This window comes from Mobula birostris, chromosome 9 (genome assembly GCF_030028105.1).
Source record: "Mobula birostris isolate sMobBir1 chromosome 9, sMobBir1.hap1, whole genome shotgun sequence".
NCBI classification, from domain to species: Eukaryota; Metazoa; Chordata; class Chondrichthyes; order Myliobatiformes; family Myliobatidae; genus Mobula; species Mobula birostris.
In genome coordinates this window covers 82,077,708-82,103,549 of record NC_092378.1, presented here as the reverse complement: position 1 = coordinate 82,103,549, position 25,842 = coordinate 82,077,708, and positions in this window count along the sequence as shown.

Sequence of the window (25,842 nt, the reverse complement as noted above, 5' to 3'; positions counted from 1 at the left end):
ACTGCAGGGAGTGATTCTGACGGCTCTGCAGCTGACTCTGAGACAGTAGAGAGTGATTCCGACAGCTCTGGATTTGACTCTGAGACTAAGGAGTGATTCAGACAGCTCTGGCGTTGACTCCGAGACTAAGGAGTGATTCTGACAGATCTGGTGTTGATTCTGAGACTGTAGGAATTGACTCTGAGAGCTCTGGAGTTTACTCTGGGAGTGTAGGGAGTGATTCTGACATGCCTGGAGTTGACAATGGGTCTAAGGATTGATTCAGACAGCTCTGGAGTTGACTCTGAGATGTAGGGAGAGATTCTGACAGCTGTGGAATTGACTCCGAGATTTAAGGAGTGATTCCGACAGCTCTGGAGTTGAGTTTGTGATGCAGGGAATGATTCTGAGAGCTCAGGATTTGACTCTGGGACTGTAGGGAGTGATTCTGACAGCTCTGGAATTGACTCTGAGACTAAAGAGTGATTCTGACAGCTTTTGCGTTGACTCTGAGACTAAGGAGTGATTCTGACAGCTCTGGCGTTGATTCTGGGACTGTAGGAATTTATTCTGAGAACTCTGGAATTTACTCTGGGAGTGTACGGTGTGATCCTGACAGCCAAGGAGTTGACAATGGGTCTAAGGATTGATTCAGACAGCTCTGGAGTTGACTCTGAGATGTCGGGAGAGATTCTGACAGCTGTGGAATTGACTCCGAGATTTAGGGAGTGATCCTGACAGCTCTGGAGTTGACTCTGAGACAAAGGTGTGATTCTGACAGCTCTGGAGTTGACTCTGAGATGTAGGGAGTTTTTCTGACAGATCTGGAGTTCACTCTGAGACTAAGGTTTGATTCTGACAGCTCTGCAGTTGACTGTGAGACTAAGGTGTGATTCTGACAGCTCTGGAGTTGACTCCATTATTTAGGGAATGATCCCAACAGCTCTGGAGTTGACACTGGGACTGTAGGGAGTGATTCTGACGGCTCTGCAGCTGACTCTGAGACAGTAGAGAGTGATTCCGACAGCTCTGGAGTTGACTCTGAGACTAAGGAGTGATTCTTACAGCACTGGCGTTGACTCTGAGACTAAGGAGTGATTCTGAGAGATCTGGTGTTGATTCTGGGACTGTAGGAATTGATTCTGAGAGCTCTGGAGTTTACTCTGGGAGCTTAGGGAGTGATTCTGACAGCCCTGGAGTTGACAATGGGTCTAAGGATTGATTCAGACAGCTCTGGAGTTGACTCTGAGATGCAGGGAGAGATTCTGACAGCTCTGGAGTTGATTTTGAGATGTAGGGAGTGATTCTGACAGCTCTGCAGCTAACACTGACTTTATAGGGAGTGGCTCTGATAGCTCTGGAGTTGAGTCTGGGATTATAGAGAGTGATTCTGACAGCTCTGGAGTTGACACTGAGAATGTAGGGAGTGATTCTGACGGCTCTGCAGCTGACTCTGAGACAGTAGAGAGTGATTCTGACAGCTCTGGAATTGACTCTGAGACTAAGGAGTGATTCTGACAGCTCTGGTATTGACTCTGAGACTAAGAAGTGATTCTGACAGATCTGGTCTTGATCCTGGGACTGTAGGAATTGATTCTGAGAGCTCTGGAGTTTACTCTGAGAGTGTAGGGAGTGATTCTGACATCCCTGGAGTTGACAATGGGTCTAAGGATTGATTCAGACAGCTCTGGAGTTGACTCTGTGATGCAGGGAATGATACTGAGAGATCTGGACTTGACTCTGGGGGTGTAGGGAGTGATTCTGACTGCTCTGGAGTTGACTCTGCCACTAAGGAGTGATTGTGACAGCTCTGGAGTTGACTATGAGACTCTGGAGTTATACTGACAGCTCTGGATTGGACTCTGACACTAAGGAGTGATTCTGACAGCTCGGGAGTTGACTCTGAGATGCAGGGAGTAATTCCGACAGCTCTGGCGTTGACTCCAAGATTTAGGGAGTGATTCCGACTGCTCTGGAGATGACTGGGAGTATAGGGAGTGATTCTGATAGCTCTGGAGTTGAGTCTGGGATTATAGAGAGTCATTCTGACAGCTCTGGAGTTGACACTGGGACTGTAGGGAGTGATTCTGACAGCTCAGGAGTTGCCTCTGAGACTGTCGGTAGTGATTCTGACACCTCTGGGGATCACTCTCAGACTGTAGGGTGTGATTCTGACTGCTCTCGAGTTGACTCTCGGACGGTCGGGAGTGATTCTGACACCTTGGGAGTTGACTCTGGGAATAAGGAGTGATTCTGACAGCTCTGGAGTTGACTCTGAGACTAAGGTGTGATTCTGATAGCTCTGGAGTGACTCCGAGATTTAGGGAGTGATCCTGACAGCTCTGGAGTCGACGCTGGGACTGTAGGGAGTGATTCTGACAACTCTGGAGGTGACTCTGAGATGTCGGGAGTGATTCTGACAGCTCTGGAGTTGATGCTTGGACTGTCGGGATTGATTCTGATAGCTCTGTAGTTGACTCTGGGACTGCAGGGGGTAATTGTTACAGCTCTGCATTTGACTCTGGGGCTGTAGGGACGATTCTGACAGCTCTGGAGCTGACACTGGGACTGAAGGGAGTGATTCTGACGGCTCTGGAGTTGACTCTGAGACGAAGGAGTGATTCTGACCGCTCTGGAATTGACTCTGAGATGTAGGGAGAGATTCTGACAGCTTTGGCGTAGCCTCTGGGTCTGTAGGAAGTGATTCTGACAGAAGTGAGGTTGATTCTGTGATGCATGGAGTGATTCTGAGAGCTCTGGATTTGACTCTGGGACTGTAGGGAGAGATTCTGACAGCTCTGGAGTTGACTCTGGGACTGTAGGAATTGATTCTGAGAGCTCTGGATTTTACTCTCGGAGTTAAGGGAGTGATTCTGACAGCTCTGGAGTTGACTCTGAGATGTAGGGAGAGATTCTGACAGCTGTGGAATTGACTCCGAGATTTAAGGAGTGATCCTGACAACTCTGGAGTTGACTCTGAGATGAAGGGAGTGATTCTGACAGCTCTGGAGTTGACTCTGAGATGTAGGGAGTTTTTCTGACAGCTCTGGAGTTCACTCTGAGTCTAAGGTTTGATTCTGACAGCTCTGCAGTTGACTGTGAGACTAAGGTGTGATTCTGACAGCTCTGGAGTTGACTCCAAGATTTAGGAAATGATCCCAACAGCTCTGGAGTTGACACTGGGACTGTAGGGAGTGATTCTGACGGCTCTGCAGCTGACTCTGAGACAGTAGAGAGTGATTCCGACAGCTCTGGATTTGACTCTGAGACTAAGGAGTGATTCAGACAGCTCTGGCGTTGACTCCGAGACTAAGGAGTGATTCTGACAGATCTGGTGTTGATTCTGAGACTGTAGGAATTGACTCTGAGAGCTCTGGAGTTTACTCTGGGAGTGTAGGGAGTGATTCTGACATGCCTGGAGTTGACAATGGGTCTAAGGATTGATTCAGACAGCTCTGGAGTTGACTCTGAGATGTAGGGAGAGATTCTGACAGCTGTGGAATTGACTCCGAGATTTAAGGAGTGATTCCGACAGCTCTGGAGTTGAGTTTGTGATGCAGGGAATGATTCTGAGAGCTCAGGATTTGACTCTGGGACTGTAAGGAGTGATTCTGACAGCTCTGGAATTGACTCTGAGACTAAAGAGTGATTCTGACAGCTTTTGCGTTGACTCTGAGACTAAGGAGTGATTCTGACAGCTCTGGCGTTGATTCTGGGACTGTAGGAATTTATTCTGAGAACTCTGGAATTTACTCTGGGAGTGTACGGTGTGATCCTGACAGCCAAGGAGTTGACAATGGGTCTAAGGATTGATTCAGACAGCTCTGGAGTTGACTCTGAGATGTAGGGAGAGATTCTGACAGCTGTGGAATTGACTCCGAGATTTAAGGAGTGATTCCGACAGCTCTGGAGTTGAGTTTGTGATGCAGGGAATGATTCTGAGAGCTCAGGATTTGACTCTGAGATGTAGGGAGAGATTCTGACAGCTGTGGAATTGACTCCGAGATTTAGGGAGTGATCCTGACAGCTCTGGAGTTGACTCTGAGACAAAGGTGTGATTCTGACAGCTCTGGAGTTGACTCTGAGATGTAGGGAGTTTTTCTGACAGATCTGGAGTTCACTCTGAGACTAAGGTTTGATTCTGACAGCTCTGCAGTTGACTGTGAGACTAAGGTGTGATTCTGACAGCTCTGGAGTTGACTCCATTATTTAGGGAATGATCCCAACAGCTCTGGAGTTGACACTGGGACTGTAGGGAGTGATTCTGACGGCTCTGCAGCTGACTCTGAGACAGTAGAGAGTGATTCCGACAGCTCTGGAGTTGACTCTGAGACTAAGGAGTGATTCTTACAGCACTGGCGTTGACTCTGAGACTAAGGAGTGATTCTGAGAGATCTGGTGTTGATTCTGGGACTGTAGGAATTGATTCTGAGAGCTCTGGAGTTTACTCTGGGAGCTTAGGGAGTGATTCTGACAGCCCTGGAGTTGACAATGGGTCTAAGGATTGATTCAGACAGCTCTGGAGTTGACTCTGAGATGCAGGGAGAGATTCTGACAGCTCTGGAGTTGATTTTGAGATGTAGGGAGTGATTCTGACAGCTCTGCAGCTAACACTGACTTTATAGGGAGTGGCTCTGATAGCTCTGGAGTTGAGTCTGGGATTATAGAGAGTGATTCTGACAGCTCTGGAGTTGACACTGAGAATGTAGGGAGTGATTCTGACGGCTCTGCAGCTGACTCTGAGACAGTAGAGAGTGATTCTGACAGCTCTGGAATTGACTCTGAGACTAAGGAGTGATTCTGACAGCTCTGGTATTGACTCTGAGACTAAGAAGTGATTCTGACAGATCTGGTCTTGATCCTGGGACTGTAGGAATTGATTCTGAGAGCTCTGGAGTTTACTCTGAGAGTGTAGGGAGTGATTCTGACATCCCTGGAGTTGACAATGGGTCTAAGGATTGATTCAGACAGCTCTGGAGTTGACTCTGTGATGCAGGGAATGATACTGAGAGATCTGGACTTGACTCTGGGGGTGTAGGGAGTGATTCTGACTGCTCTGGAGTTGACTCTGCCACTAAGGAGTGATTGTGACAGCTCTGGAGTTGACTATGAGACTCTGGAGTTATACTGACAGCTCTGGATTGGACTCTGACACTAAGGAGTGATTCTGACAGCTCGGGAGTTGACTCTGAGATGCAGGGAGTAATTCCGACAGCTCTGGCGTTGACTCCAAGATTTAGGGAGTGATTCCGACTGCTCTGGAGATGACTGGGAGTATAGGGAGTGATTCTGATAGCTCTGGAGTTGAGTCTGGGATTATAGAGAGTCATTCTGACAGCTCTGGAGTTGACACTGGGACTGTAGGGAGTGATTCTGACAGCTCAGGAGTTGCCTCTGAGACTGTCGGTAGTGATTCTGACACCTCTGGGGATCACTCTCAGACTGTAGGGTGTGATTCTGACTGCTCTCGAGTTGACTCTCGGACGGTCGGGAGTGATTCTGACACCTTGGGAGTTGACTCTGGGAATAAGGAGTGATTCTGACAGCTCTGGAGTTGACTCTGAGACTAAGGTGTGATTCTGATAGCTCTGGAGTGACTCCGAGATTTAGGGAGTGATCCTGACAGCTCTGGAGTCGACGCTGGGACTGTAGGGAGTGATTCTGACAACTCTGGAGGTGACTCTGAGATGTCGGGAGTGATTCTGACAGCTCTGGAGTTGATGCTTGGACTGTCGGGATTGATTCTGATAGCTCTGTAGTTGACTCTGGGACTGCAGGGGGTAATTGTTACAGCTCTGCATTTGACTCTGGGGCTGTAGGGACGATTCTGACAGCTCTGGAGCTGACACTGGGACTGAAGGGAGTGATTCTGACGGCTCTGGAGTTGACTCTGAGACGAAGGAGTGATTCTGACCGCTCTGGAATTGACTCTGAGATGTAGGGAGAGATTCTGACAGCTTTGGCGTAGCCTCTGGGTCTGTAGGAAGTGATTCTGACAGAAGTGAGGTTGATTCTGTGATGCATGGAGTGATTCTGAGAGCTCTGGATTTGACTCTGGGACTGTAGGGAGAGATTCTGACAGCTCTGGAGTTGACTCTGGGACTGTAGGAATTGATTCTGAGAGCTCTGGATTTTACTCTCGGAGTTAAGGGAGTGATTCTGACAGCTCTGGAGTTGACTCTGAGATGTAGGGAGAGATTCTGACAGCTGTGGAATTGACTCCGAGATTTAAGGAGTGATCCTGACAACTCTGGAGTTGACTCTGAGATGAAGGGAGTGATTCTGACAGCTCTGGAGTTGACTCTGAGATGTAGGGAGTTTTTCTGACAGCTCTGGAGTTCACTCTGAGTCTAAGGTTTGATTCTGACAGCTCTGCAGTTGACTGTGAGACTAAGGTGTGATTCTGACAGCTCTGGAGTTGACTCCAAGATTTAGGAAATGATCCCAACAGCTCTGGAGTTGACACTGGGACTGTAGGGAGTGATTCTGACGGCTCTGCAGCTGACTCTGAGACAGTAGAGAGTGATTCCGACAGCTCTGGATTTGACTCTGAGACTAAGGAGTGATTCAGACAGCTCTGGCGTTGACTCCGAGACTAAGGAGTGATTCTGACAGATCTGGTGTTGATTCTGAGACTGTAGGAATTGACTCTGAGAGCTCTGGAGTTTACTCTGGGAGTGTAGGGAGTGATTCTGACATGCCTGGAGTTGACAATGGGTCTAAGGATTGATTCAGACAGCTCTGGAGTTGACTCTGAGATGTAGGGAGAGATTCTGACAGCTGTGGAATTGACTCCGAGATTTAAGGAGTGATTCCGACAGCTCTGGAGTTGAGTTTGTGATGCAGGGAATGATTCTGAGAGCTCAGGATTTGACTCTGGGACTGTAAGGAGTGATTCTGACAGCTCTGGAATTGACTCTGAGACTAAAGAGTGATTCTGACAGCTTTTGCGTTGACTCTGAGACTAAGGAGTGATTCTGACAGCTCTGGCGTTGATTCTGGGACTGTAGGAATTTATTCTGAGAACTCTGGAATTTACTCTGGGAGTGTACGGTGTGATCCTGACAGCCAAGGAGTTGACAATGGGTCTAAGGATTGATTCAGACAGCTCTGGAGTTGACTCTGAGATGTAGGGAGAGATTCTGACAGCTGTGGAATTGACTCCGAGATTTAAGGAGTGATTCCGACAGCTCTGGAGTTGAGTTTGTGATGCAGGGAATGATTCTGAGAGCTCAGGATTTGACTCTGAGATGTAGGGAGAGATTCTGACAGCTGTGGAATTGACTCCGAGATTTAGGGAGTGATCCTGACAGCTCTGGAGTTGACTCTGAGACAAAGGTGTGATTCTGACAGCTCTGGAGTTGACTCTGAGATGTAGGGAGTTTTTCTGACAGATCTGGAGTTCACTCTGAGACTAAGGTTTGATTCTGACAGCTCTGCAGTTGACTGTGAGACTAAGGTGTGATTCTGACAGCTCTGGAGTTGACTCCATTATTTAGGGAATGATCCCAACAGCTCTGGAGTTGACACTGGGACTGTAGGGAGTGATTCTGACGGCTCTGCAGCTGACTCTGAGACAGTAGAGAGTGATTCCGACAGCTCTGGAGTTGACTCTGAGACTAAGGAGTGATTCTTACAGCACTGGCGTTGACTCTGAGACTAAGGAGTGATTCTGAGAGATCTGGTGTTGATTCTGGGACTGTAGGAATTGATTCTGAGAGCTCTGGAGTTTACTCTGGGAGCTTAGGGAGTGATTCTGACAGCCCTGGAGTTGACAATGGGTCTAAGGATTGATTCAGACAGCTCTGGAGTTGACTCTGAGATGCAGGGAGAGATTCTGACAGCTCTGGAGTTGATTTTGAGATGTAGGGAGTGATTCTGACAGCTCTGCAGCTAACACTGACTTTATAGGGAGTGGCTCTGATAGCTCTGGAGTTGAGTCTGGGATTATAGAGAGTGATTCTGACAGCTCTGGAGTTGACACTGAGAATGTAGGGAGTGATTCTGACGGCTCTGCAGCTGACTCTGAGACAGTAGAGAGTGATTCTGACAGCTCTGGAATTGACTCTGAGACTAAGGAGTGATTCTGACAGCTCTGGTATTGACTCTGAGACTAAGAAGTGATTCTGACAGATCTGGTCTTGATCCTGGGACTGTAGGAATTGATTCTGAGAGCTCTGGAGTTTACTCTGAGAGTGTAGGGAGTGATTCTGACATCCCTGGAGTTGACAATGGGTCTAAGGATTGATTCAGACAGCTCTGGAGTTGACTCTGTGATGCAGGGAATGATACTGAGAGATCTGGACTTGACTCTGGGGGTGTAGGGAGTGATTCTGACTGCTCTGGAGTTGACTCTGCCACTAAGGAGTGATTGTGACAGCTCTGAAGTTGACTATGAGACTCTGGAGTTATACTGACAGCTCTGGATTGGACTCTGACACTAAGGAGTGATTCTGACAGCTCGGGAGTTGACTCTGAGATGCAGGGAGTAATTCCGACAGCTCTGGCGTTGACTCCAAGATTTAGGGAGTGATTCCGACTGCTCTGGAGATGACTGGGAGTATAGGGAGTGATTCTGATAGCTCTGGAGTTGAGTCTGGGATTATAGAGAGTCATTCTGACAGCTCTGGAGTTGACACTGGGACTGTAGGGAGTGATTCTGACAGCTCAGGAGTTGCCTCTGAGACTGTCGGTAGTGATTCTGACACCTCTGGGGATCACTCTCAGACTGTAGGGTGTGATTCTGACTGCTCTCGAGTTGACTCTCGGACGGTCGGGAGTGATTCTGACACCTTGGGAGTTGACTCTGGGAATAAGGAGTGATTCTGACAGCTCTGGAGTTGACTCTGAGACTAAGGTGTGATTCTGATAGCTCTGGAGTGACTCCGAGATTTAGGGAGTGATCCTGACAGCTCTGGAGTCGACGCTGGGACTGTAGGGAGTGATTCTGACAACTCTGGAGGTGACTCTGAGATGTCGGGAGTGATTCTGACAGCTCTGGAGTTGATGCTTGGACTGTCGGGATTGATTCTGATAGCTCTGTAGTTGACTCTGGGACTGCAGGGGGTAATTGTTACAGCTCTGCATTTGACTCTGGGGCTGTAGGGACGATTCTGACAGCTCTGGAGCTGACACTGGGACTGAAGGGAGTGATTCTGACGGCTCTGGAGTTGACTCTGAGACGAAGGAGTGATTCTGACCGCTCTGGAATTGACTCTGAGATGTAGAGAGAGATTCTGACAGCTTTGGCGTAGCCTCTGGGTCTGTAGGAAGTGATTCTGACAGAAGTGAGGTTGATTCTGTGATGCATGGAGTGATTCTGAGAGCTCTGGATTTGACTCTGGGACTGTAGGGAGAGATTCTGACAGCTCTGGAGTTGACTCTGGGACTGTAGGAATTGATTCTGAGAGCTCTGGATTTTACTCTCGGAGTTAAGGGAGTGATTCTGAGAGCTCTGGAGTTGACTCTGAGATTATAGGGAGTGATCTGATAGGTCTGGAGTTGACTCTGTTTCTAAGGAGTAATTCTGACAGCTCAGGAGTTGCCTCTGAGACTGCAGGTAGTGATTCTGACACCACTGGGGATCACTTTCAGACTGTAGGGTGTGATTCTGACTGCTCTGGAGTTGACTCTCGGACGGTCGGCAGTGATTTTGACACCTCGGGAGTTCACTCTGGGAATAAAGAGTGATTCTGACAGCTCTGGAGTTGACTATGGAAATAAGGAGTTTTTCAGACAGCTCTGGAGTTGACTCTGAGACTAAGGTGCGATTCTGATAGCTCTGGAGTTGACTCTGAGATTGTAGGGAGTGATTCTGATAGGTCTGGAGTTGACTCTGTTTCTAAGGAGTGATTCTGACAGCTCAGGAGTTGCCTCTGAGATGTAGGGGGAGATTCTGACAGCTCTGGAATTGACTCCGAGATTTAGGGATTGATACTGTCAGCTCTGGAGTTGACGCTTGGACTGTCGGGATTGATTCTGATAGCTCTGTAGTTGACTCTGGGACTGAAGGGAGTGATTGTAACAGCTCTGCATTTGACTCTGGGACTGTAGGGAGGATTCTGACAGCTCTGGAGTTGACTCTGGGGTTGAAGAGAGTGATTCTGACAGCTCTGGAGTTGATTCTGAGATGTAGGGAGTAATTCTGACAACTCTGGATTTGACTCTGGGGCTATAGGGAGTGATTCTGATAGCTCTGGAGTTGACTCTGGGACTGTAGAGAGTGATTCTGACGGCTCTGGAGTTGACTCTAAGATGAAGGAATGATTCTGACAACTCTGGAGTTGACTCTTGGACTGTAGGGAGTGATTCTGACAGCTCTGGAGTTGATTTTGAGATGTAGGGAGTGATTCTGACAGCTCTGCAGCTAACACTGACTTTATAGGGAGTGGCTCTGATAGCTCTGGAGTTGAGTCTGGGATTATAGAGAGTGATTCTGACAGCTCTGGAGTTGACACTGGGACTGTAGGGAGTGATTCTGACGGCTCTGCAGCTGACTCTGAGACAGTAGAGAGTGATTCTGACAGCTCTGGAATTGACTCTGAGACTAAGGAGTGATTCTGACAGCTCTGGTATTGACTCTGAGACTAAGAAGTGATTCTGACAGATCTGGTCTTGATCCTGGGACTGTAGGAATTGATTCTGAGAGCTCTGGAGTTTACTCTGAGAGTGTAAGGAGTGATTCTGACATCCCTGGAGTTGACAATGGGTCTAAGGATTGATTCAGACAGCTCTGGAGTTGACTCTGTGATGCAGGGAATGATACTGAGAGATCTGGACTTGACTCTGGGGGTGTAGGGAGTGATTCTGACTGCTCTGGAGTTGACTCTGCCACTAAGGCGTGATTGTGACAGCTCTGAAGTTGACTATGAGACTCTGGAGTTATACTGACAGCTCTGGATTGGACTCTGACACTAAGGAGTGATTCTGACAGCTCGGGAGTTGACTCTGAGATGCAGGGAGTAATTCCGACAGCTCTGGCGTTGACTCCAAGATTTAGGGAGTGATTCCGACTGCTCTGGAGATGACTGGGAGTATAGGGAGTGATTCTGATAGCTCTGGAGTTGAGTCTGGGATTATAGAGAGTCATTCTGACAGCTCTGGAGTTGACACTGGGACTGTAGGGAGTGATTCTGACAGCTCAGGAGTTGCCTCTGAGACTGTCGGTAGTGATTCTGACACCTCTGGGGATCACTCTCAGACTGTAGGGTGTGATTCTGACTGCTCTCGAGTTGACTCTCGGACGGTCGGGAGTGATTCTGACACCTTGGGAGTTGACTCTGGGAATAAGGAGTGATTCTGACAGCTCTGGAGTTGACTCTGAGACTAAGGTGTGATTCTGATAGCTCTGGAGTTGACTCCGAGATTTAGGGAGTGATCCTGACAGCTCTGGAGTCGACGCTGGGACTGTAGGGAGTGATTCTGACAACTCTGGAGGTGACTCTGAGATGTCGGGAGTGATTCTGACAGCTCTGGAGTTGATGCTTGGACTGTCGGGATTGATTCTGATAGCTCTGTAGTTGACTCTGGGACTGCAGGGGGTAATTGTTACAGCTCTGCATTTGACTCTGGGGCTGTAGGGACGATTCTGACAGCTCTGGAGCTGACACTGGGACTGAAGGGAGTGATTCTGACGGCTCTGGAGTTGACTCTGAGACGAAGGAGTGATTCTGACCACTCTGGAATTGACTCTGAGATGTAGGGAGAGATTCTGACAGCTTTGGCGTAGCCTCTGGGTCTGTAGGAAGTGATTCTGACAGAAGTGAGGTTGATTCTGTGATGCATGGAGTGATTCTGAGAGCTCTGGATTTGACTCTGGGACTGTAGGGAGAGATTCTGACAGCTCTGGAGTTGACTCTGGGACTGTAGGAATTGATTCTGAGAGCTCTGGATTTTACTCTCGGAGTTAAGGGAGTGATTCTGACAGCTCTGGAGTTGACTCTGAGATGTAGGGAGAGATTCTGACAGCTGTGGAATTGACTCCGAGATTTAAGGAGTGATCCTGACAACTCTGGAGTTGACTCTGAGATGAAGGGAGTGATTCTGACAGCTCTGGAGTTGACTCTGAGATGTAGGGAGTTTTTCTGACAGCTCTGGAGTTCACTCTGAGTCTAAGGTTTGATTCTGACAGCTCTGCAGTTGACTGTGAGACTAAGGTGTGATTCTGACAGCTCTGGAGTTGACTCCAAGATTTAGGAAATGATCCCAACAGCTCTGGAGTTGACACTGGGACTGTAGGGAGTGATTCTGACGGCTCTGCAGCTGACTCTGAGACAGTAGAGAGTGATTCCGACAGCTCTGGATTTGACTCTGAGACTAAGAAGTGATTCAGACAGCTCTGGCGTTGACTCCGAGACTAAGGAGTGATTCTGACAGATCTGGTGTTGATTCTGAGACTGTAGGAATTGACTCTGAGAGCTCCGGAGTTTAATCTGGGAGTGTAGGGAGTGATTCTGACATGCCTGGAGTTGACAATGGGTCTAAGGATTGATTCAGACAGCTCTGGAGTTGACTCTGAGATGTAGGGAGAGATTCTGACAGCTGTGGAATTGACTCCGAGATTTAAGGAGTGATTCCGACAGCTCTGGAGTTGAGTTTGTGATGCAGGGAATGATTCTGAGAGCTCAGGATTTGACTCTGGGACTGTAGGGAGTGATTCTGACAGCTCTGGAATTGACTCTGAGACTAAAGAGTGATTCTGACAGCTTTTGCGTTGACTCTGAGACTAAGGAGTGATTCTGACAGCTCTGGCGTTGATTCTGGGACTGTAGGAATTTATTCTGAGAACTCTGGAATTTACTCTGGGAGTGTACGGTGTGATCCTGACAGCCAAGGAGTTGACAATGGGTCTAAGGATTGATTCAGACAGCTCTGGAGTTGACTCTGAGATGTAGGGAGAGATTCTGACAGCTGTGGAATTGACTCCGAGATTTAGGGAGTGATCCTGACAGCTCTGGAGTTGACTCTGAGACAAAGGTGTGATTCTGACAGCTCTGGAGTTGACTCTGAGATGTAGGGAGTTTTTCTGACAGCTCTAGAGTTCACTCTGAGACTAAGGTTTGATTCTGACAGTTCTGGAGTTGACTCCAAGATTTAGGGATTGATCCCAACAGCTCTGGAGTTGACTCTGAGACTGTAGGCAGTGATTCTTACAGCACTGGCGTTGACTCTGAGACTAAGGAGTGATTCTGACAGATCTGGTGTTGATTCTGGGACTGTAGGAATTGATTCTGAGAGCTCTGGAGTTTACTCTGGGAGTTTAGGGAGTGATTCTGACAGCCCTGGAGTTGACAATGGGTCTAAGGATTGATTCAGACAGCTCTGGAGTTGACTCTGAGATGCAGGGAGAGATTCTGACAGCTCTGGAGTTGATTTTGAGATGTAGGGAGTGATTCTGACAGCTCTGCAGCTAACACTGACTTTATAGGGAGTGGCTCTGATAGCTCTGGAGTTGAGTCTGGGATTATAGAGAGTGATTCTGACAGCTCTGGAGTTGACACTGAGAATGTAGGGAGTGATTCTGACGGCTCTGCAGCTGACTCTGAGACAGTAGAGAGTGATTCTGACAGCTCTGGAATTGACTCTGAGACTAAGGAGTGATTCTGACAGCTCTGGTATTGACTCTGAGACTAAGAAGTGATTCTGACAGATCTGGTCTTGATCCTGGGACTGTAGGAATTGATTCTGAGAGCTCTGGAGTTTACTCTGAGAGTGTAGGGAGTGATTCTGACATCCCTGGAGTTGACAATGGGTCTAAGGATTGATTCAGACAGCTCTGGAGTTGACTCTGTGATGCAGGGAATGATACTGAGAGATCTGGACTTGACTCTGGGGGTGTAGGGAGTGATTCTGACTGCTCTGGAGTTGACTCTGCCACTAAGGAGTGATTGTGACAGCTCTGGAGTTGACTATGAGACTCTGGAGTTATACTGACAGCTCTGGATTGGACTCTGACACTAAGGAGTGATTCTGACAGCTCGGGAGTTGACTCTGAGATGCAGGGAGTAATTCCGACAGCTCTGGCGTTGACTCCAAGATTTAGGGAGTGATTCCGACTGCTCTGGAGATGACTGGGAGTATAGGGAGTGATTCTGATAGCTCTGGAGTTGAGTCTGGGATTATAGAGAGTCATTCTGACAGCTCTGGAGTTGACACTGGGACTGTAGGGAGTGATTCTGACAGCTCAGGAGTTGCCTCTGAGACTGTCGGTAGTGATTCTGACACCTCTGGGGATCACTCTCAGACTGTAGGGTGTGATTCTGACTGCTCTCGAGTTGACTCTCGGACGGTCGGGAGTGATTCTGACACCTTGGGAGTTGACTCTGGGAATAAGGAGTGATTCTGACAGCTCTGGAGTTGACTCTGAGACTAAGGTGTGATTCTGATAGCTCTGGAGTTGACTCCGAGATTTAGGGAGTGATCCTGACAGCTCTGGAGTCGACGCTGGGACTGTAGGGAGTGATTCTGACAACTCTGGAGGTGACTCTGAGATGTCGGGAGTGATTCTGACAGCTCTGGAGTTGATGCTTGGACTGTCGGAATTGATTCTGATAGCTCTGTAGTTGACTCTGGGACTGCAGGGGGTAATTGTTACAGCTCTGCATTTGACTCTGGGGCTGTAGGGACGATTCTGACAGCTCTGGAGCTGACACTGGGACTGAAGGGAGTGATTCTGACGGCTCTGGAGTTGACTCTGAGACGAAGGAGTGATTCTGACCACTCTGGAATTGACTCTGAGATGTAGGGAGAGATTCTGACAGCTTTGGCGTAGCCTCTGGGTCTGTAGGAAGTGATTCTGACAGAAGTGAGGTTGATTCTGTGATGCATGGAGTGATTCTGAGAGCTCTGGATTTGACTCTGGGACTGTAGGGAGAGATTCTGACAGCTCTGGAGTTGACTCTGGGACTGTAGGAATTGATTCTGAGAGCTCTGGATTTTACTCTCGGAGTTAAGGGAGTGATTCTGACAGCTCTGGAGTTGACTCTGAGATTATAGGGAGTGATCTGATAGGTCTGGAGTTGACTCTGTTTCTAAGGAGTAATTCTGACAGCTCAGGAGTTGCCTCTGAGATTGTAGGTAGTGATTCTGACACCACTGGGGATCACTTTCAGACTGTAGGGTGTGATTCTGACTGCTCTGGAGTTGACTCTCGGACGGTCGGCAGTGATTTTGACACCTCGGGAGTTCACTCTGGGAATAAAGAGTGATTCTGACAGCTCTGGAGTTGACTATGGAAATAAGGAGTTTTTCAGACAGCTCTGGAGTTGACTCTGAGACTAAGGTGCAATTCTGATAGCTCTGGAGTTGACTCTGAGATTGTAGGGAGTGATTCTGATAGGTCTGGAGTTGACTCTGTTTCTAAGGAGTGATTCTGACAGCTCAGGAGTTGCCTCTGAGATGTAGGGGGAGATTCTGACAGCTCTGGAATTGACTCCGAGATTTTGGGATTGATACTGTCAGCTCTGGAGTTGACGCTTGGACTGTCGGGATTGATTCTGATAGCTCTGTAGTTGACTCTGGGACTGCAGGGGGTGATTCTGACAGCTCTGGAGCTGACTCTGGGACTGAAGGGAGTGATTGTAACAGCTCTGCATTTGACTCTGGGACTGTAGGGAGGATTCTGACAGCTCTGGAGTTGACTCTGGGACTGTAGTGATTGATTCTGACAGCTCTGGAGTTGACTCTGGGACTGTAGCGATTGATTCTCGCAGCTCTGGAATTGACTCTGGGGTTGAAGAGAGTGATTCTGACAGCTCTGGAGTTGATTCTGAGATGTAGGGAGTAATTCTGACAACTCTGGATTTGACTCTGGGGCTATAGGGAGTGATTCTGATAGCTCTGGAGTTGACTCTGGGACTGTAGAGAGTGATTCTGACGGCTCTGGAGTTGACTCTAAGATGAAGGAATGATTCTGACAACTCTGGAGTTGACTCTTGGACTGTAGGGAGTGATTCTGATAGCTCTGGAGTTGACTCTTGGACGGTAGGAGTGATTCTCATAGCACATTACTTGAATCTGGGACAATGGAGTGTTTCTGACAGCTCTGGAGTTGACTCTGGGAATAAGGAGTGATTCTGACAGCTGTGGAGTTGACAATGGGTCTGAGGATTGATTCAGACAGCTCTGGAGTTCACTCTGGGAATAAGGAGTGATCTTGACAGCTCGGGAGTTGACTCTGAGACTGTAGGGAGTGATTCTGACAGCTCTGGAGTTGACTCTGAGACTGCAGGGAGTTTTTCTGACAGCTCTGGAATTGACTCTCAGATGTAGAGAGAGATTCTGACAGTTTTGGCGTAGCCTCTGGGACTGTAGGGAGTGATTCTGACAGAAGTGAGGTTGATTCTGTGATGCATGGAGTGATTCTGAGAGCTCTGGATTTGACTCTGGGACTGTAGGGAGAGATTCTGACTGCTCTGGAGTTGACTCTGGGACTGTAGGAATTGATTCTGAGAGCTCTGGATTTTACTCTCGGAGTTAAGGGAGTGATTCTGACAGCTCTGGAGTTGACTCTGAGATTATAGGGAGTGATCTGATAGGTCTGGAGTTGACTGTGTTTCTAACGAGTAATTCTGACAGCTCAGGAGTTGCCTCTGAGACTGTAGGTAGTGATTCTGACACCACTGGGGATCATTTTCAGACTGTAGGGTGTGATTCTGACTGCTCTGGAGTTGACTCTCGGACAGTCGGCAGTGATTTTGACTCCTCGGGAGTTCACTCTGGGAATAAATAGTGATTCAGACAGCTCTGGAGCTGACTCTGAGACAGTAGAGAGTGATTCCAACGGCTCTGGAGTTGACTCTGAGATGCAGGGAGTGATTCTGAGAGCTCTCCATTTGACTCTGGGACTATAGGGAGTGATTCTGACAGCTCTGGAATTGACTCTGAGACTAATGTGTGATTCTGACAGCTCTGGCGTTGTCTCTGAGACTAAGGAGTGATTCTGACAGATCTGGTGTTGATTCTGAGACTGTAGGAATTGATTCTGAGAGCTCTGGAGTTTACTCTGGGAGTGTAGGGAGTGATTCTGACATGCCTGGAGTTGACAATGGGTCTAAGGATTGATTCTGACAGCTCTGGAGTTGATTTTGTGATGTAGGGAGTGATTCTGACAGCTCTGCTGTTAACACTGACATTATAGGGAGTGATTCTGACAGCTCTGGAATTGACTCTGAGACTAAAGAGTGATTCTGACAGCTTTTGCGTTGACTCTGAGACTAAGGAGTGATTCTGACAGCTCTGGCGTTGATTCTGGGACTGTAGGAATTTATTCTGAGAACTCTGGAATTTACTCTGGGAGTGTACGGTGTGATCCTGACAGCCAAGGAGTTGACAATGGGTCTAAGGATTGATTCAGACAGCTCTGGAGTTGACTCTGAGATGTAGGGAGAGATTCTGACAGCTGTGGAATTGACTCCGAGATTTAGGGAGTGATCCTGACAGCTCTGGAGTTGACTCTGAGACAAAGGTGTGATTCTGACAGCTCTGGAGTTGACTCTGAGATGTAGGGAGTTTTTCTGACAGCTCTAGAGTTCACTCTGAGACTAAGGTTTGATTCTGACAGTTCTGGAGTTGACTCCAAGATTTAGGGATTGATCCCAACAGCTCTGGAGTTGACTCTGAGACTGTAGGCAGTGATTCTTACAGCACTGGCGTTGACTCTGAGACTAAGGAGTGATTCTGACAGATCTGGTGTTGATTCTGGGACTGTAGGAATTGATTCTGAGAGCTCTGGAGTTTACTCTGGGAGTTTAGGGAGTGATTCTGACAGCCCTGGAGTTGACAATGGGTCTAAGGATTGATTCAGACAGCTCTGGAGTTGACTCTGAGATGCAGGGAGAGATTCTGACAGCTCTGGAGTTGATTTTGAGATGTAGGGAGTGATTCTGACAGCTCTGCAGCTAACACTGACTTTATAGGGAGTGGCTCTGATAGCTCTGGAGTTGAGTCTGGGATTATAGAGAGTGATTCTGACAGCTCTGGAGTTGACACTGAGAATGTAGGGAGTGATTCTGACGGCTCTGCAGCTGACTCTGAGACAGTAGAGAGTGATTCTGACAGCTCTGGAATTGACTCTGAGACTAAGGAGTGATTCTGACAGCTCTGGTATTGACTCTGAGACTAAGAAGTGATTCTGACAGATCTGGTCTTGATCCTGGGACTGTAGGAATTGATTCTGAGAGCTCTGGAGTTTACTCTGAGAGTGTAGGGAGTGATTCTGACATCCCTGGAGTTGACAATGGGTCTAAGGATTGATTCAGACAGCTCTGGAGTTGACTCTGTGATGCAGGGAATGATACTGAGAGATCTGGACTTGACTCTGGGGGTGTAGGGAGTGATTCTGACTGCTCTGGAGTTGACTCTGCCACTAAGGAGTGATTGTGACAGCTCTGGAGTTGACTATGAGACTCTGGAGTTATACTGACAGCTCTGGATTGGACTCTGACACTAAGGAGTGATTCTGACAGCTCGGGAGTTGACTCTGAGATGCAGGGAGTAATTCCGACAGCTCTGGCGTTGACTCCAAGATTTAGGGAGTGATTCCGACTGCTCTGGAGATGACTGGGAGTATAGGGAGTGATTCTGATAGCTCTGGAGTTGAGTCTGGGATTATAGAGAGTCATTCTGACAGCTCTGGAGTTGACACTGGGACTGTAGGGAGTGATTCTGACAGCTCAGGAGTTGCCTCTGAGACTGTCGGTAGTGATTCTGACACCTCTGGGGATCACTCTCAGACTGTAGGGTGTGATTCTGACTGCTCTCGAGTTGACTCTCGGACGGTCGGGAGTGATTCTGACACCTTGGGAGTTGACTCTGGGAATAAGGAGTGATTCTGACAGCTCTGGAGTTGACTCTGAGACTAAGGTGTGATTCTGATAGCTCTGGAGTTGACTCCGAGATTTAGGGAGTGATCCTGACAGCTCTGGAGTCGACGCTGGGACTGTAGGGAGTGATTCTGACAACTCTGGAGGTGACTCTGAGATGTCGGGAGTGATTCTGACAGCTCTGGAGTTGATGCTTGGACTGTCGGAATTGATTCTGATAGCTCTGTAGTTGACCCTGGGACTGCAGGGGGTAATTGTTACAGCTCTGCATTTGACTCTGGGGCTGTAGGGACGATTCTGACAGCTCTGGAGCTGACACTGGGACTGAAGGGAGTGATTCTGACGGCTCTGGAGTTGACTCTGAGACGAAGGAGTGATTCTGACCACTCTGGAATTGACTCTGAGATGTAGGGAGAGATTCTGACAGCTTTGGCGTAGCCTCTGGGTCTGTAGGAAGTGATTCTGACAGAAGTGAGGTTGATTCTGTGATGCATGGAGTGATTCTGAGAGCTCTGGATTTGACTCTGGGACTGTAGGGAGAGATTCTGACAGCTCTGGAGTTGACTCTGGGACTGTAGGAATTGATTCTGAGAGCTCTGGATTTTACTCTCGGAGTTAAGGGAGTGATTCTGACAGCTCTGGAGTTGACTCTGAGATTATAGGGAGTGATCTGATAGGTCTGGAGTTGACTCTGTTTCTAAGGAGTAATTCTGACAGCTCAGGAGTTGCCTCTGAGATTGTAGGTAGTGATTCTGACACCACTGGGGATCACTTTCAGACTGTAGGGTGTGATTCTGACTGCTCTGGAGTTGACTCTCGGACGGTCGGCAGTGATTTTGACACCTCGGGAGTTCACTCTGGGAATAAAGAGTGATTCTGACAGCTCTGGAGTTGACTATGGAAATAAGGAGTTTTTCAGACAGCTCTGGAGTTGACTCTGAGACTAAGGTGCAATTCTGATAGCTCTGGAGTTGACTCTGAGATTGTAGGGAGTGATTCTGATAGGTCTGGAGTTGACTCTGTTTCTAAGGAGTGATTCTGACAGCTCAGGAGTTGCCTCTGAGATGTAGGGGGAGATTCTGACAGCTCTGGAATTGACTCCGAGATTTTGGGATTGATACTGTCAGCTCTGGAGTTGACGCTTGGACTGTCGGGATTGATTCTGATAGCTCTGTAGTTGACTCTGGGACTGCAGGGGGTGATTCTGACAGCTCTGGAGCTGACTCTGGGACTGAAGGGAGTGATTGTAACAGCTCTGCATTTGACTCTGGGACTGTAGGGAGGATTCTGACAGCTCTGGAGTTGACTCTGGGACTGTAGTGATTGATTCTGACAGCTCTGGAGTTGACTCTGGGACTGTAGCGATTGATTCTCGCAGCTCTGGAATTGACTCTGGGGTTGAAGAGAGTGATTCTGACAGCTCTGGAGTTGATTCTGAGATGTAGGGAGTAATTCTGACAACTCTGGATTTGACTCTGGGGCTATAGGGAGTGATTCTGATAGCTCTGGAGTTGACTCTGGGACTGTAGAGAGTGATTCTGACGGCTCTGGAGTTGACTCTAAGATGAAGGAATGATTCTGACAACTCTGGAGTTGACTCTTGGACTGTAGGGAGTGATTCTGATAGCTCTGGAGTTGACTCTTGGACGGTAGGAGTGATTCTCATAGCACATTACTTGAATCTGGGACAATGGAGTGTTTCTGACAGCTCTGGAGTTGACTCTGGGAATAAGGAGTGATTCTGACAGCTGTGGAGTTGACAATGGGTCTGAGGATTGATTCAGACAGCTCTGGAGTTCACTCTGGGAATAAGGAGTGATCTTGACAGCTCGGGAGTTGACTCTGAGACTGTAGGGAGTGATTCTGACAGCTCTGGAGTTGACTCTGAGACTGCAGGGAGTTTTTCTGACAGCTCTGGAATTGACTCTCAGATGTAGAGAGAGATTCTGACAGTTTTGGCGTAGCCTCTGGGACTGTAGGGAGTGATTCTGACAGAAGTGAGGTTGATTCTGTGATGCATGGAGTGATTCTGAGAGCTCTGGATTTGACTCTGGGACTGTAGGGAGAGATTCTGACTGCTCTGGAGTTGACTCTGGGACTGTAGGAATTGATTCTGAGAGCTCTGGATTTTACTCTCGGAGTTAAGGGAGTGATTCTGACAGCTCTGGAGTTGACTCTGAGATTATAGGGAGTGATCTGATAGGTCTGGAGTTGACTGTGTTTCTAACGAGTAATTCTGACAGCTCAGGAGTTGCCTCTGAGACTGTAGGTAGTGATTCTGACACCACTGGGGATCATTTTCAGACTGTAGGGTGTGATTCTGACTGCTCTGGAGTTGACTCTCGGACAGTCGGCAGTGATTTTGACTCCTCGGGAGTTCACTCTGGGAATAAATAGTGATTCAGACAGCTCTGGAGCTGACTCTGAGACAGTAGAGAGTGATTCCAACGGCTCTGGAGTTGACTCTGAGATGCAGGGAGTGATTCTGAGAGCTCTCCATTTGACTCTGGGACTATAGGGAGTGATTCTGACAGCTCTGGAATTGACTCTGAGACTAATGTGTGATTCTGACAGCTCTGGCGTTGTCTCTGAGACTAAGGAGTGATTCTGACAGATCTGGTGTTGATTCTGAGACTGTAGGAATTGATTCTGAGAGCTCTGGAGTTTACTCTGGGAGTGTAGGGAGTGATTCTGACATGCCTGGAGTTGACAATGGGTCTAAGGATTGATTCTGACAGCTCTGGAGTTGATTTTGTGATGTAGGGAGTGATTCTGACAGCTCTGCTGTTAACACTGACATTATAGGGAGTGATTCTGACAGCTCTGGAGTTGACACTGGGACTGTAGGGAGTGATTTTGTCGGATCTGGAGCTGACTCTGAGACGGTAGAGAGTGATTCCGACGGCTCTGGAGTTGACTCTGAGATGCAGGGAGTGATTCTGAGAGCTCTGAATTTGACTCTGGGACTGTAGGGAGTGATTCTGACAGCTCTGGAATTGTTTCGGAGTTAAGGGAGTGATTCTGACAGCTCTGGCGTTGACTCTGAGACTAAGGAGTGATTCTGACAGATCTGGTGTTGATTCTGGGAATGTAGGAATTGATTCTGAGAGCTCTGGAGTTTACTCTGGGAGTTTAGGGAGTGATTCTGACAGCCCTGGAGTTGACAATGGGTCTAAGGATTGATTCAGACAGCTCTGGAGTTGACTCTGAGATGTAGGGAGAGATTCTGACAGCTCTGCAGCTAACACTGACATTATAGGGAGTGGCTCTGATAGCTCTGGAGTTGAGTCTGGGATTATAGAGAGTGATTCTGACAGCTCTGGAGTTGACACTGAGAATGTAGGGAGTGATTCTGACGGCTCTGCAGCTGACTCTGAGACAGTAGAGAGTGATTCTGACAGCTCTGGAATTGACTCTGAGACTAAGGAGTGATTCTGACAGCTCTGGTATTGACTCTGAGACTAAGAAGTGATTCTGACAGATCTGGTCTTGATCCTGGGACTGTAGGAATTGATTCTGAGAGCTCTGGAGTTTACTCTGAGAGTGTAGGGAGTGATTCTGACATCCCTGGAGTTGACAATGGGTCTAAGGATTGATTCAGACAGCTCTGGAGTTGACTCTGTGATGCAGGGAATGATACTGAGAGATCTGGACTTGACTCTGGGGGTGTAGGGAGTGATTCTGACTGCTCTGGAGTTGACTCTGCCACTAAGGAGTGATTGTGACAGCTCTGGAGTTGACTATGAGACTCTGGAGTTATACTGACAGCTCTGGATTGGACTCTGACACTAAGGAGTGATTCTGACAGCTCGGGAGTTGACTCTGAGATGCAGGGAGTAATTCCGACAGCTCTGGCGTTGACTCCAAGATTTAGGGAGTGATTCCGACTGCTCTGGAGATGACTGGGAGTATAGGGAGTGATTCTGATAGCTCTGGAGTTGAGTCTGAGATGTAGGGAGAGATTCTGACAGCTTTGGCGTAGCCTCTGGGTCTGTAGGAAGTGATTCTGACAGAAGTGAGGTTGATTCTGTGATGCATGGAGTGATTCTGAGAGCTCTGGATTTGACTCTGGGACTGTAGGGAGAGATTCTGACAGCTCTGGAGTTGACTCTGGGACTGTAGGAATTGATTCTGAGAGCTCTGGACTTTACTCTCGGAGTTAAGGGAGTGATTCTGACAGCTCTGGAGTTGACTCTGAGATTATAGGGAGTGATCTGATAGGTCTGGAGTTGACTCTGTTTCTAAGGAGTAATTCTGACAGCTCAGGAGTTGCCTCTGAGATTGTAGGTAGTGATTCTGACACCACTGGGGATCACTTTCAGACTGTAGGGTGTGATTCTGACTGCTCTGGAGTTGACTCTCGGACGGTCGGCAGTGATTTTGACACCTCGGGAGTTCACTCTGGGAATAAAGAGTGATTCTGACAGCTCTGGAGTTGACTATGGAAATAAGGAGTTTTTCAGACAGCTCTGGAGTTGACTCTGAGACTAAGGTGCAATTCTGATAGCTCTGGAGTTGACTCTGAGATTGTAGGGAGTGATTCTGATAGGTCTGGAGTTGACTCTGTTTCTAAGGAGTGATTCTGACAGCTCAGGAGTTGCCTCTGAGATGTAGGGGGAGATTCTGACAGCTCTGGAATTGACTCCGAGATTTTGGGATTGATACTGTCAGCTCTGGAGTTGACGCTTGGACTGTCGGGATTGATTCTGATAGCTCTGTAGTTGACTCTGGGACTGCAGGGGGTGATTCTGACAGCTCTGGAGCTGACTCTGGGACTGAAGGGAGTGATTGTAACAGCTCTGCATTTGACTCTGGGACTGTAGGGAGGATTCTGACAGCTCTGGAGTTGACTCTGGGACTGTAGTGATTGATTCTGACAGCTCTGGAGTTGACTCTGGGACTGTAGCGATTGATTCTCGCAGCTCTGGAATTGACTCTGGGGTTGAAGAGAGTGATTCTGACAGCTCTGGAGTTGATTCTGAGATGTAGGGAGTAATTCTGACAACTCTGGATTTGACTCTGGGGCTATAGGGAGTGATTCTGATAGCTCTGGAGTTGACTCTGGGACTGTAGAGAGTGATTCTGACGGCTCTGGAGTTGACTCTAAGATGAAGGAATGATTCTGACAACTCTGGAGTTGACTCTTGGACTGTAGGGAGTGATTCTGATAGCTCTGGAGTTGACTCTTGGACGGTAGGAGTGATTCTCATAGCACATTACTTGAATCTGGGACAATGGAGTGTTTCTGACAGCTCTGGAGTTGACTCTGGGAATAAGGAGTGATTCTGACAGCTGTGGAGTTGACAATGGGTCTGAGGATTGATTCAGACAGCTCTGGAGTTCACTCTGGGAATAAGGAGTGATCTTGACAGCTCGGGAGTTGACTCTGAGACTGTAGGGAGTGATTCTGACAGCTCTGGAGTTGACTCTGAGACTGCAGGGAGTTTTTCTGACAGCTCTGGAATTGACTCTCAGATGTAGAGAGAGATTCTGACAGTTTTGGCGTAGCCTCTGGGACTGTAGGGAGTGATTCTGACAGAAGTGAGGTTGATTCTGTGATGCATGGAGTGATTCTGAGAGCTCTGGATTTGACTCTGGGACTGTAGGGAGAGATTCTGACTGCTCTGGAGTTGACTCTGGGACTGTAGGAATTGATTCTGAGAGCTCTGGATTTTACTCTCGGAGTTAAGGGAGTGATTCTGACAGCTCTGGAGTTGACTCTGAGATTATAGGGAGTGATCTGATAGGTCTGGAGTTGACTGTGTTTCTAACGAGTAATTCTGACAGCTCAGGAGTTGCCTCTGAGACTGTAGGTAGTGATTCTGACACCACTGGGGATCATTTTCAGACTGTAGGGTGTGATTCTGACTGCTCTGGAGTTGACTCTCGGACAGTCGGCAGTGATTTTGACTCCTCGGGAGTTCACTCTGGGAATAAATAGTGATTCAGACAGCTCTGGAGCTGACTCTGAGACAGTAGAGAGTGATTCCAACGGCTCTGGAGTTGACTCTGAGATGCAGGGAGTGATTCTGAGAGCTCTCCATTTGACTCTGGGACTATAGGGAGTGATTCTGACAGCTCTGGAATTGACTCTGAGACTAATGTGTGATTCTGACAGCTCTGGCGTTGTCTCTGAGACTAAGGAGTGATTCTGACAGATCTGGTGTTGATTCTGAGACTGTAGGAATTGATTCTGAGAGCTCTGGAGTTTACTCTGGGAGTGTAGGGAGTGATTCTGACATGCCTGGAGTTGACAATGGGTCTAAGGATTGATTCTGACAGCTCTGGAGTTGATTTTGTGATGTAGGGAGTGATTCTGACAGCTCTGCTGTTAACACTGACATTATAGGGAGTGATTCTGACAGCTCTGGAGTTGACACTGGGACTGTAGGGAGTGATTTTGTCGGATCTGGAGCTGACTCTGAGACGGTAGAGAGTGATTCCGACGGCTCTGGAGTTGACTCTGAGATGCAGGGAGTGATTCTGAGAGCTCTGAATTTGACTCTGGGACTGTAGGGAGTGATTCTGACAGCTCTGGAATTGTTTCGGAGTTAAGGGAGTGATTCTGACAGCTCTGGCGTTGACTCTGAGACTAAGGAGTGATTCTGACAGATCTGGTGTTGATTCTGGGAATGTAGGAATTGATTCTGAGAGCTCTGGAGTTTACTCTGGGAGTTTAGGGAGTGATTCTGACAGCCCTGGAGTTGACAATGGGTCTAAGGATTGATTCAGACAGCTCTGGAGTTGACTCTGAGATGTAGGGAGAGATTCTGACAGCTCTGCAGCTAACACTGACATTATAGGGAGTGGCTCTGATAGCTCTGGAGTTGAGTCTGGGATTATAGAGAGTGATTCTGACAGCTCTGGAGTTGACACTGGGAATGTAGGGAGTGATTCTGACAGCTCTGCAGCTGACTCTGAGACAGTAGAGAGTGATTCTGACAGATCTGGAATTGACTCTGAGACTAAGGAGTGATTCTGACAGCTCTGGCGTTGACTCTGAGACTAAGGAGTGTTTCTGACAGATCTGGTCTTGATTCTG